Raw genomic sequence first — 11,720 nt, 5'->3', positions numbered from 1 at the left:
CCAACGCTGACGACTCCTGGGACCAAGTCAACAGAGCAGCTATTGTCATTGTGACTCACCCTCATACATCCATCCATCCATTGTCCAAACCGCTTATCCTACTGGGTCGCGGGGGGGTCCGGAGCCTATCCTGGAAGGATATGGGCACGAGGCAGGGAACAATCCAGGACGGGGGGGCCAGCCCATCGCAAGGCACATTCACACACACATGCACTCCTACGGCCAATTTAGCAAGAAAGAACATGCAAACTCCACACACATGTGACCCAGGCGGAGACTCGAACCGAAACGAGTCCCAGTGGTGGGAGGTAACAGTGCTAATCACTGCACCACCAAGCAGCCCCACCCTAATACATGATTTCAGATTTTTGATTTTAATCCCCTTTTCTTTTTTTGGCAACATATAAAGTGCTGTGAATGTCACTGTCAGATTGTCACATCATCCTCCAGTTGTCCCTTGTCACCCTGGATGCACATTGAGTGTTTGGTAAATATTTTATCTTGTAGTGTTCCTGATTTTTTCCTGTGTTTTAACTTGCAATTCTCAAATTTCATGACTGGCATCCGTGGGGACGATTAATTAAACCTGCTAACTCTGCACTTCAATTTCAAACTGTTGGTAACATGTTGTCATGCCCGGCCCGTCCGCTCCTCGTGTGTGCCACGCCCCCTGATTATCCACGTGTGCTTCCCTGATCGTCGCCAGCTTTGTCTGCTTACTCTGTGTATTTAAGTCCTGGTCTGACCTGTTTCCCTTGTCCGTCATTGATGTAAGTTGGCATCTGATGTTTCCCGTCCGAAGTCCTTTGATTAAACTCCCGTTTTGCCCCGTATTTGCCTGTCCGCTTGCTCCTTGCACGCCTTACCCGCACGATCGCCTGCCTGCACCACCCCGATCGTGACACATGTGTACATATTTTTGTCTGATCTTTTCACCACCAGGTGGCGATATAGCAACTCCAGAGTTATTGATGGCTAGGACAAAAAAACACAGTAACACAGAGGTGTAGCTAAAAATTCTGGGCCCCTGACAGAATGTCACCTTGCGCCCCTCTGTCGAATTTTACATACTGGGAGAGAGATTTGTTGAGCCATCTTCCAATCTATTCCAATCCAGCTTCATTTGAAAAGCACTTTAAACAACCTTATGGACCAAAGTGCTGCACAAAGGAATAAATAATAACATTCACACACTTAAAAACGAAGTAAAAGAAATTTAATAAGAACCAAAACATTAAATGTGAGTAAAAGGCCATTAATAAAATTTAAAAAAATCAATTAATAAAGAAAAGGCGAAGATTAAAACAAAATTTACTATTAAAATTAACATCTCACAACGTGTCAAAGGTGAAGGAGAAGAGATGAGTTTTAAAAAGAGATTTAAAAACGGACAGAGAAGAGGCCTCTCTAATGTGAAAAGGCAAGTCATTCCACATTTTAGGATCTGCGACTGCAAAAGCTCGATCCCCTCTAAGCTCACGCTGAGTCTTAGGAACCGTCAGGAGCAGCTGATCAGCTGACCTGAGAGAGCGGGTGGGGGTGTAAGGGTGAAGCAGCTCACAGAGGTCAGGTGGAGCAAGACCATTGAGGGTTTTAAAAGAAAATAACAGAATTTTAAAATGAATCCTAAAATGTACGGGCAGCCAGTGGAGTGAGGCTAAAATGGGGGAGACATCCTCATATTTCCATGTGCGGCAGCATTTTGAACCCTCTGGAGGTGAACAATAGTGGAGCCTCTAACTCCAACATAGAGGGCATTACAGTGGTCCAAACTAGTACCGACAAAAAAGTGGATTACTGTCTCAAAGTGCTGCCTAGAAAGAATTGGCTTTATTTTGGCCAACTGCCTCAATTGTAAAAAGTTTGACTTGACAACTGACCATATCTGAGTGTCAAACTTAAGGTTGGTGTCGACTTTAACCCCTAGGTGTTTGATATTTTTCCAAGGAACCTAAAATGGAGTGGAGGTCAGAGGAGTGGAGTTACCAAAAACCAACACTTCTGTCCATTACCTCCCCACTTTCTTGTTAGTTACAATATTTGTTCTGCATTACTGTACCGGTTTGGAGTCTTTTGATATTAAGGTGAATAACACAGTGAAAAAAGAGACAGATGCATTGACAGCAGTTGTGGCCACACTTTGGACTGGGAGTGTAAGAGCAAAGGAAACTGAATCCACTATGTTCTGTCCTGTAAATTTTTATTAAACAACACATGACACACATACGAGTCCTGTTTTAACTTTCAGGGCTGATGGTCTGCAGCCTGGCTTGTGGTCTACAGTGCAGAGCAGGTGCAGTCACTGTGCTGAGCCCGGCATTATAGTAATGATGCAGCCTTTCACACTGACCAGTGAGAAATAACCTTGAAAATGACTGTGCTCTTTGTGGTTCTCCTTTTGGAAACATCTTACCACCAAGAAACAGACTAAACGTATCTTCTACTTATCAGTCATCAGAAATGTCATGCAGTAATCAGAGGTTAGACAGCAAAAATGACTTTTGTATTTTTATCTTTTGTCATTCTTTTATCCAGCGACTACTAATTCTCGTCAGGCTCTGGAGAGGGTGGGACCTGTCCCAGGAAGCACACAGACAAAAACAATTAAGATGCTCAGATTTGCCTCACTGTGTGATTTTGACTGAAAGATGAACTAAGCACAGTCTTGTGTGTATAAAAATGCGTAGATTCATTTAACTTTAACAATGAGATTCAGCAACATGACCTTATAGTGTTAATGATCGGTATCTTACTGGTATTAACTGAATTATGCAAAATTCTACATTATTCTATATTATTGCACCCAAATTGTTCATACTGACTAAATGTAATTACTGACATCCTGGACATACTGCTTTTTAGGTTTGGATTTAAAATGTTAGTAGACAAATTCATGCTGTCAATAACATCTCACTTGCTCACCCCCTTTTAGATAAAAATACCCTTTGTGGTTTTTCTAGTGAAGCAGAGGGCCTGAGCTGAGGACCTGACGGTTGTGTGGTTTTCGCTCACTGAGACGAGAGACACAAACACCCTGCTCTCAGTCGGTCAGTCTTCCTGTAAAATGTGGAGGTGAGACTGCTAGTGGAAAATTACTGACTGCAGCATCAACAACACATTTAAACAGCAGCACAAACAAAATGTTCCACAAATGCAGGACATCTGTATGCTTACAGCACACATCAGACACGCTGACCCTCAGCACTGAGCTCCTCCAGGCTCTGTGCTCTCCCCCTCCTCTTCAGTCTCTACACAAATCACTGCTGCTCCAGTGAAGATCCTGAATTTTGCAGGTGATACTACTACGTTTGCCATCATAACTGAAGGCGATGAGTCTGCCTACAGACTGGAAGTCGTACAGCTGACTATCCAGTTATGAACTTACATTATCCCAAATGTCCACATGCTTAAACTCCTCTCATCATCAGGGAGGAGCGTCCCTTGGCACTGTAGAGTAGATGGATGAGATAACAAGGCTGTCATCAATTTTATGTGACACCTCTCACCCTCCCAACAGACTATGGAGGCCCGGGGCAGCTCCTTCAGTAAGAGACTCAGACACCCGGCGTGTGACAGAACAGTACCGCAGGTCATTGGGCCCCACAGCAGTCAGGCTTTATAATCTGCACTCTGCTCATTGAACTTTTCCTCTGTTCACTGTCTTCTGATACAGTTTCTATCTGCTGCTGATCTGCAATATTGTTCCTCCTTATTCACTGATGTGCAGTGTTGCATTGAGCCAGTGCATTATTCCCCTGTGTGGCAGCTTCCTTTGGGAGGCTAATATCTTGCACATGAGCAATAATGTTACATGCAATAGGATTGTGTATAAGTTAAGGATTGTGCATAAGTTAATTTTAATATTCCTATAATATTCCTGTATGTAATATATTCTTATATTTTGTTTCTATTATTACCCTATATTTATAAATACATACATTTCTTTTACATTCATAATGATGTTGTTTGTTGTTTTGTGCCCCACTGCTCTTGTAACAAGCCTCAGTCTTGACTCTCCCTTTTAAGGTCTTGGCCTTAAATCACACTCGATATAGGTGGTGTCGTCCCCATCACCCTGACCAGGATACATGCTGTAAGATTAATGGATGGTGTTTATCTGTGTGATGAAAAAGAATGTGAATAAAACAAAAATGTACCATTATAAATGGGATCCCTAAGATGTGTGGTGGTTTCAGATGTGGACTGATGAGAATTTTGTTCTGTTGTGAAAGCTGTACATTCTGTTCCATGTACAGGGTAGTGATATGTAGCAATCATGTGCTCCAGTCAAATGTTCAGCTGCATGAATAATAATGGTGGCTTGTTTGGATAAAATAACTTAGGCTGAATACTTCAAAGCGTGACCTGGGTGAGGTAGAGAGGAAACAGGGTCTTACAAGCAGCAGGTATTGTTCTCTCTGTGTAGTTTTTACTCTTTGCAAAGTGAGCCCAGCACAGTGCAGTCAGTGGGTCAGTCTTCCTGAGCTGCATCTAACCAGTGGAAACATCTGCAGCACTGCAGAGAAGCACTCAGCAGACAAACAAACCAAAACAGCTTACAGCTGTATGTCACTTTTGGACAGAGGTGGACAAAGTACACAACTTCACTACTTGAGTTAAGTATAGATACTCCTCGTCAAATAATACTCAAAGCTTTTCAGTTAATTTTTTACTTCAGTTAAAGTACTGGAGTATTTGCATCTAAAAATACTTAAGTATTCAAAAGTACATTATGTTTTAAATGCAAGACATTTTTCAGAACCTAATGACTCCTGAACACCCCACTGAATACACTGACTGGCTTGTACATCTTGTAGAATAAAAAGCTTGTGGAATATGATACAATGACGATAGAAACACAACTGGCATAACAAAAGTACAGCCATTGTCATTTTCATCTTATTTAACACCCCCCACCCCACTCACACAAAAGAGCATGCTAGTGTTCTTACAGAGCCGTAGCAGTGTGTGTGTGAGTGTGTGTGCATGTGTATGTTTGTGTGTGTGTGTATGTTTGTGTGTGTGTGTATGTGTGTGTATGTGTGTGCATGTGTGTGTATGTTTGTGTGTGTGTGCATGTGTGTGTTTCTGTGTCTGTGTTTGTGTGTGTTTGTGTGTGTGTCTATGTGTATGTATGTGTGTGTGTGTGTGTTTGTGTGTGTGTCTATGTGTGTGTATGTTTGTGTGTGTGTGTGTGTGTGTGCATGTGTGTTTGTGTGTATCTGTGTGTGTATGTTTGTGTGCGTGTGTGTGTGTGTGTCTATGTGTGTGTATGTTTGTGAGCCAAGTAACAGGACAGGGAGCAAGAAACAAAACTCCTCTTTCTTAATTATCCACATCGTTATTAACGACACAGGTATATATACAGGTACATATACAGGTACATGTATATACTCAAAAATACATACAGTACACAACATTAAATGAAAAACGTAATTTAAGAACACTTGAAATTTTCATTCAGTTTCTTTCATCTGTTTAATATAATCGATCAGTCCCTGTGCGTTTGCCCCAAACCATTCAGCATGGTACACAAGGGAGACAAGTAAGCATGTGTCACATCAAAGAACTGATTGCAACAACTCAGCCTTTCCACAACATTAAAGCCGCTTATTCCCCCCATGCCATGAAGAAATAATCTCTGTGGCTCCCCTCTCCCCCTCCCTCAGCCCCCAGTCTGGCTTGAACATTTGCACTTCCAGTAAAAATGCGCCCCAAACACACTGACACCAAACTCCGTAAAATCCTGTGATTCAGTCTCAGAAGCACTGGCTCCCCTGCCCTCCTTCTGAACATTATTAAAGCTATACCCTGAACACTCTGTGTGACTGACATGAATGAGAAGCATCTTTATTCATAATCTCTGTAGCGGAGGTCAGAATACAGAGTGTCATTATTCCTGTCTTTCTTCTGTCTCCTGGGTTTTGGCTTCTTAAGGTTCAGGGCAGCGTAATTCAGTGTGTCCTCGTCATTGCACTGTGGAGACAAAGATGGCAGAATTGGATGGATCAAATTGGTTTGCTATTACTTATTTTCACAAATAGCACTTAAAATGCTGATCCCAGGATGGAAATCAGTCTGAGGTTCATTTGTTTTACTGACGATTTGTAATTTGAAATATTTATTACATACTTGCTTGCGTGACCATTCCACTTTTGATATATCACTGTTCTTTTCATCTGTTTAAAATATATAACACATCAATATATTATTTAATTTCACGCGGTATCATACAGTGGTCAGATAACATTCCGAATTTTCAAGCCATCAACATCCTTTTTGTCTCAAAAATGAAAGTAAAAATGACTTCTGTCAATTTAAGTGTGCATGTTTGGATATGTGTTATTTGTTCTCAGATATCATATATAATAAAATTGCTATAAAGGAGATCTTGGTAATAAAAGTTATTGATATGCAACTTATTGCAACATGTATATTTCAATAGATTTTGCAAAATATGAAAGATATAATACAAAAATGTTAATCTTACAGTAGAAAAAGGTTTATGTAAATAAGGTGAGATTTAATAATGGATTTTTAAACTGGGTTACCTGTGTCACGACCGCGGTCGGGCGAAGCAGCGATCGTGCGGGTCGGCAGGCGAGCAGGAACAGGCAAGTAGGCAAAGTCGGGAAATACTGGGGATTTATTCGTGGACAGGAAACAGATACGGGGAACATCTACTCACGCCAACGAACATCAATGACAGACAAGGAAAACTGGGGAGACCAGGACTTAAATACACAAGACTGATTGAAAGCAAACGGACACAGCTGGGTACGATCCGGGAAACACACGTGGGTAAGCAGGGGGCGTGGCACACAGGAGGAGCGGACGAGCCGGGCATGACAACCTGCAAGAGTGGTTTTAATATGAACATTTTATCTATCATAAAACAATTTTATATTTCTATAATTTGTGAAAATCTACATTTTGTCCTTCGTCTGAGTGCATAAAGCCGGGCAGCGTACCTGCACAGTGTGTACAGGTCAGTTTACATCTTATACAAATGAGAGCAACGTTCAGAATAATGCTGCAAGATAAAACTATCAGCAAGCCAGAGTGAAGAGGATCCAGCAGCTTCTGAAAGCCTGTAACAAAGAGATAGATTTCAGCATAATGATATAGAGACACATTTCCCATTTGCTTACATTACATTAGTTAAAGATAAAATCTATAATACATTACAGCAGTTGTTTTGTAAATAGTCCATTTTTAACATGAACTTCTAGTATTTTGCATTTTAACAATTTCTATTAATATTTGAAATAATTATTAAATTAACATCTGTGTAATTAAATTTAAGCACTTAAATTAGAAAATTCAATACATTAAAATAAGAAATAAATGTCTTAATAGCAGAATAAGCTAAATAAAACTTTGAAGCAGATGTACTCTCCACACTGGGTGCTACCATCTATATCCAGCTCTGTGCCGTTCCCAAACAGCATCTCCCCTCACTGGGTGTTACCATCTATATCCAGCTGTGTTCCATTTCCAAACAGCATCTCCCCTCACTGGGTGTTACCATCTATATCCAGCTGTGTTCCATTTCCAAACAGCATCTCCCCTCACTGGGTGTTACCATCTATATCCAGCTGTGTTCCGTTCCCAAACAGCATCTCCCCTCACTGGGTGTTACCATCTATATCCAGCTCTGTGCCGTTCCCAAACAGCATCTCCCCACGCTGGGTGTTACCGTCTATATCCAGCTGTGTGCCGTTCCCAAACAGCATCTCCCCTCACTGGGTGTTACCATCTATATCCAGCTGTGTTCCATTTCCAAACAGCATCTCCCCTCACTGGGTGTTACCATCTATATCCAGCTGTGTGCCGTTCCCAAACAGCATCTCCCCACACTGGGTGTTACCATCTATATCCAGCTGTGTGCTGTTCCCAAACAGCATCTCCCCTCACTGGGTGTTACCATCTATATCCAGCTGTGTGCCGTTCCCAAACAGCATCTCCCCACACATGGCCACGGCGCAGTAGTAAGTCCCAGCATCGGAGAGGCTGAGGTTCCCCTTGGGGAGGCTGTAGACGCAGCTCCGTGTAGGAGATCCAGCCTCAGGGCTCTTCTCACACTCATCACTGCTGTTTCCGTGGCTGTAAATGACTCCAGGAAGGGATTCTCCTGATCCATGTCTGAACCAGTAAACACTGTGTTCTCCTGCACAGCTCCCAGTCTCTATCGTACACTGCAGGCTCACAGAGTCTCCTGGCTGCAATGTGTCAGACACAGGCTGCTGTACCACTGTCCTGCTGTTGGAGTCTTTACCTGAAAAGCAAAATAGTCATGATGACAGCCCTTTGAGAATAACAATGGAAAATACAGATCCTCAAATCCTGAATCGATGTTCTTCTAGCCATCCAAGAAATCAGTAACTTCTTGGAGAACAGCTGACATTCTTTTCTCTTTTTATTGTATTACTGATTATTAGTATATATCCGGTAACACTATACATTAACTGCACCTACATAATACCTAAATAAAAATTATATGATAATAACAAACATTATAATCATATAATGTCTTGTATTAATGTATGAAGGTAGATGAATATAATTAATTTCAATTCAAAGAAATGACGTGTGTAAAGTGTACTTTATATTTTCATGATTTTCGTGACTTTACATTTGGTTTATGTTGCCCCTTTTCCACAGGAAGGTATTTATTGTTTTTGCATATTTAGCTCTTGATGTGTTTTGGTATTTTTGAGCATTTTGCTGTAGTACCTGCATGATTTAATTAAAGAGCCGAAGAGCTCTTTGCCCATTACTAGTTTGTCTATCTTTTAACATTAAAGAAAAAGTATACATAGTAAAAGGAATTACTTGGTTTGGTAGTTGCTCCTATTAATTTTCTTATGTGCACAAAAGTAAGTTTTTCCGTTCAACCATAGCACTACAGTGAAAAGCAAAACGTCATGGGAAATGCAATTATGCTTTATTCCAATACACATTGCTAATTTTTCATTATTATTACATTTATTCAGCATAATATCGTCAATATCTTCTGGCCTGAAATCTTTTCCTGCTACACTGAAGACTCTCTCAGCCTGTGCAGAGAAAGCTGCAGCCAAAGGGTTGGCGTCCTCTGATAAACATGGTTGGCTCAGGTATCAGTGACATTATGTGAAGCTTTCATGGCAGGAATAGGGTCTAGTTTGACTTTTGATGCAGGAAAAGTGTTTGGGACGTTTCTTAGGTTAGAAACTGCCGTCACTGCAGCCAACACTGACTTCTAAGGAGAGACACTCAGCTCTTCCTATGAGCAGATCCACCATGGTGCACAAAATGACAGTTTAATTATTATTTTAGGTGACACTTCAAATGTTGCATTATTTAATTCTGAATAAAACGACATTTTTATAACAATGACGTATAACAATGTTAATGTGTTTATGTATAACTCATATTTAAATAATAGACTGTATAGTTAAAAGCTACACCGACAGTACGTATATGAACTTGAATTTGAATCCGAACCCTTTTTCGTTCTTCTTCTTTAAATTCAAATATGAATTTCAATGCCACAACCTGTTTTCAACCACAATTCAAATTTAATTCAGATTAACAAAATGAACTGAAATTCTGAATTTTAGGATACGTATTTGAGAATTTCATTCTCAAATCATTTCTGATTGGTGCACATCCCTAGTTCATATGTTAAATCATGCATTTTTTTTCAGAGTGAATACACACTGACTGCTCAGATAAATAATGTCAAAAATAATTTTCTTTGGTTACTTAAGATTTTTGCACAGTCCTATACCATACATAACAACTCAAACATTTTATTTTTATGTTATTTGTTTTAAAGAGGCTGCCATGTGTAACATTAACATCTGTATAAAGAGAAGGTTAGGCGTTTTGGCTGACAGCAAGCAAAATGCAACAAATTGTATAATAATAATAATAATAATAATAATAATAATAATAATAATAATAATAATAATACCCCTCCTGGAGCCGACACCTTATCGTGGTGGAGGGGTTTGCGTGTTACAATGATCCCAGGAGCTATGTTGTCTGGGGCTTTATGCCCCTGGTAGGGTCACCCAAGGCAAACAGGTCCTTGGTGAGGAACCAGACGAAGTGCGGCTCAAAAACCCCTTATGATGAAGAAAATTTTGGAACCACGTTTTCCCTTGCCCGGACGCGGGTCACCGGGCCCCCCCCCTGGAGCCAGGCCTGGGGGTGGGGCTCGATGGCGAGCGCCTGGTGGCCAGGCCTACACCCATGGGGCCTGGTCGGGCGCAGCCCGAACAAGGCACGTGGGTCCCCCCTCCAATGGGCTCACCACCCATGGGAGGGGCCATAGGGGTCGGGTGCGAAGTGATCTGGGCGGCGGCCAAAGGCGGGGAGTGGGTGGAGGTGGGTTATTGTGTTGGAGGAGGGAGATGGTGAGGGTGGAGGTGGGCCATGGTGTGGGCGGAGGGGGGTTATTGTGTGGGAGGAGGAGGGAGATGGTGAGGGTGGAGGTGGGCCATGGTGTGGGCGGAAGTGAGAGATGCTGTGGGTGGAGGTGAGAGATGGTGCTGGTGAAAGTGAGAGATGCTGCAGGCGGAGGTGGGCCATGCTGCTGGGGGAGGTGAGAGATGGTATAGGTGCAGATGTGCTATGCATCCACTAGTATGCTGAGCCCCATATAGCTGGAACCACAACATTCCGGTGGAGGCAAAGGCGTCGTCAGACCCTCAAGTTTACAATGGTTCACCTACGACCAGCCGCAGAGGCACCAGAGCAGGGAGCCCCTGTGTTATTATCATACGATACTCTCTACTCTACATTTTTCTGGCCATAATGTATCTATACCCACAGTATAAACAGAGTGATGCTTCACAGTGTATAGTGTCTGCCCCTAACTGAACTTTTAGCTATGTTTCCATTACAGTTCTATGTATATGCGACAAAATGTGAATAGGGTGGAAACACCATTATTGGATGTCATGTGAATAACAATCACCATGTATCGTCCCGTAAGATTAAGATCCATGTCTCAAATTTCAGCATGGCATTATTTCCACAAATTCGAAGCTCTACAAGAACTCATTGTGTCTTCAGTCTTCTAATTTGCAAATTCTGCTTTCTTTGCAGTTTGGCGGATTACTACTTTTTCGGCTCACCACAGAAACCAGCTAGACTTAGCCCGCTAAGCCACACGCTACCCCCAGCCCCCCATGTCCATGCTGTGAGAGTCTGCATGGTCGCACATGCATATTTGACGGGCTGCTTCACTCTGGAAGCAGACCTGCACTAAACCTGCACTGGACATGCGATCGGCTCCCGGCTGCAGCACCTCCTCCACCTCCTCTTGGCCAGATTATCGATTAACTGATAGCAACGGTCTGAAATGACAGTCATTAACTGTCACCTCACTATCCTGCGCTTGACAGTCTGCCGAAAACTAATTCAAAGGAGACCAAGGATGATCAGAGTGACGATAGAGGAAATTTGGCATTTTCTCAGCTGGTCTAGGGTCAGTCCATCAAGGGTATGTATCTGTTATCTCTACCAGACTGTAAGCAAGCAAGGGCATGCTGGCATCCGTTAATCATCTGGTTCACTACGTCTCGTAAAGTTAGCGAACTGATACCGTATCCTCAAATCCGCAGACTATTACACACGGAATATTCTCGAAGCTTTAAATCGGGTGGAGCGGCAGCACGCTGAAGCAGTTGACCCGATACGGTTCAACTTGTGCTGTTTAGAGGAAC

General features: G+C 42.1%; 1 long non-coding RNA gene across 1 annotated transcript; it reads right to left on the bottom strand.

Moving 5' to 3' along the window:
- Nucleotides 1-5,901: 5,901 nt before the first annotated feature.
- LOC125722748 (uncharacterized) lies at nt 5,902-6,849 on the bottom strand. The gene is made up of 3 exons (XR_007386570.1): nt 6,552-6,849; nt 6,133-6,179; nt 5,902-5,976 (listed from the first exon to the last, which is right to left on the bottom strand). It is a non-coding gene; the product is annotated as an uncharacterized LOC125722748 (long non-coding RNA).
- Nucleotides 6,850-11,720: the final 4,871 nt, after the last annotated feature.

The sequence above is a fragment of the Brienomyrus brachyistius genome, unplaced genomic scaffold (genome assembly GCF_023856365.1).
Source record: "Brienomyrus brachyistius isolate T26 unplaced genomic scaffold, BBRACH_0.4 scaffold41, whole genome shotgun sequence".
Taxonomy (NCBI): domain Eukaryota; kingdom Metazoa; phylum Chordata; class Actinopteri; order Osteoglossiformes; family Mormyridae; genus Brienomyrus; species Brienomyrus brachyistius.
The sequence above is the reverse complement of the archived record's forward strand: the minus strand, read 5'-3'. Positions and strand labels throughout refer to the sequence as shown.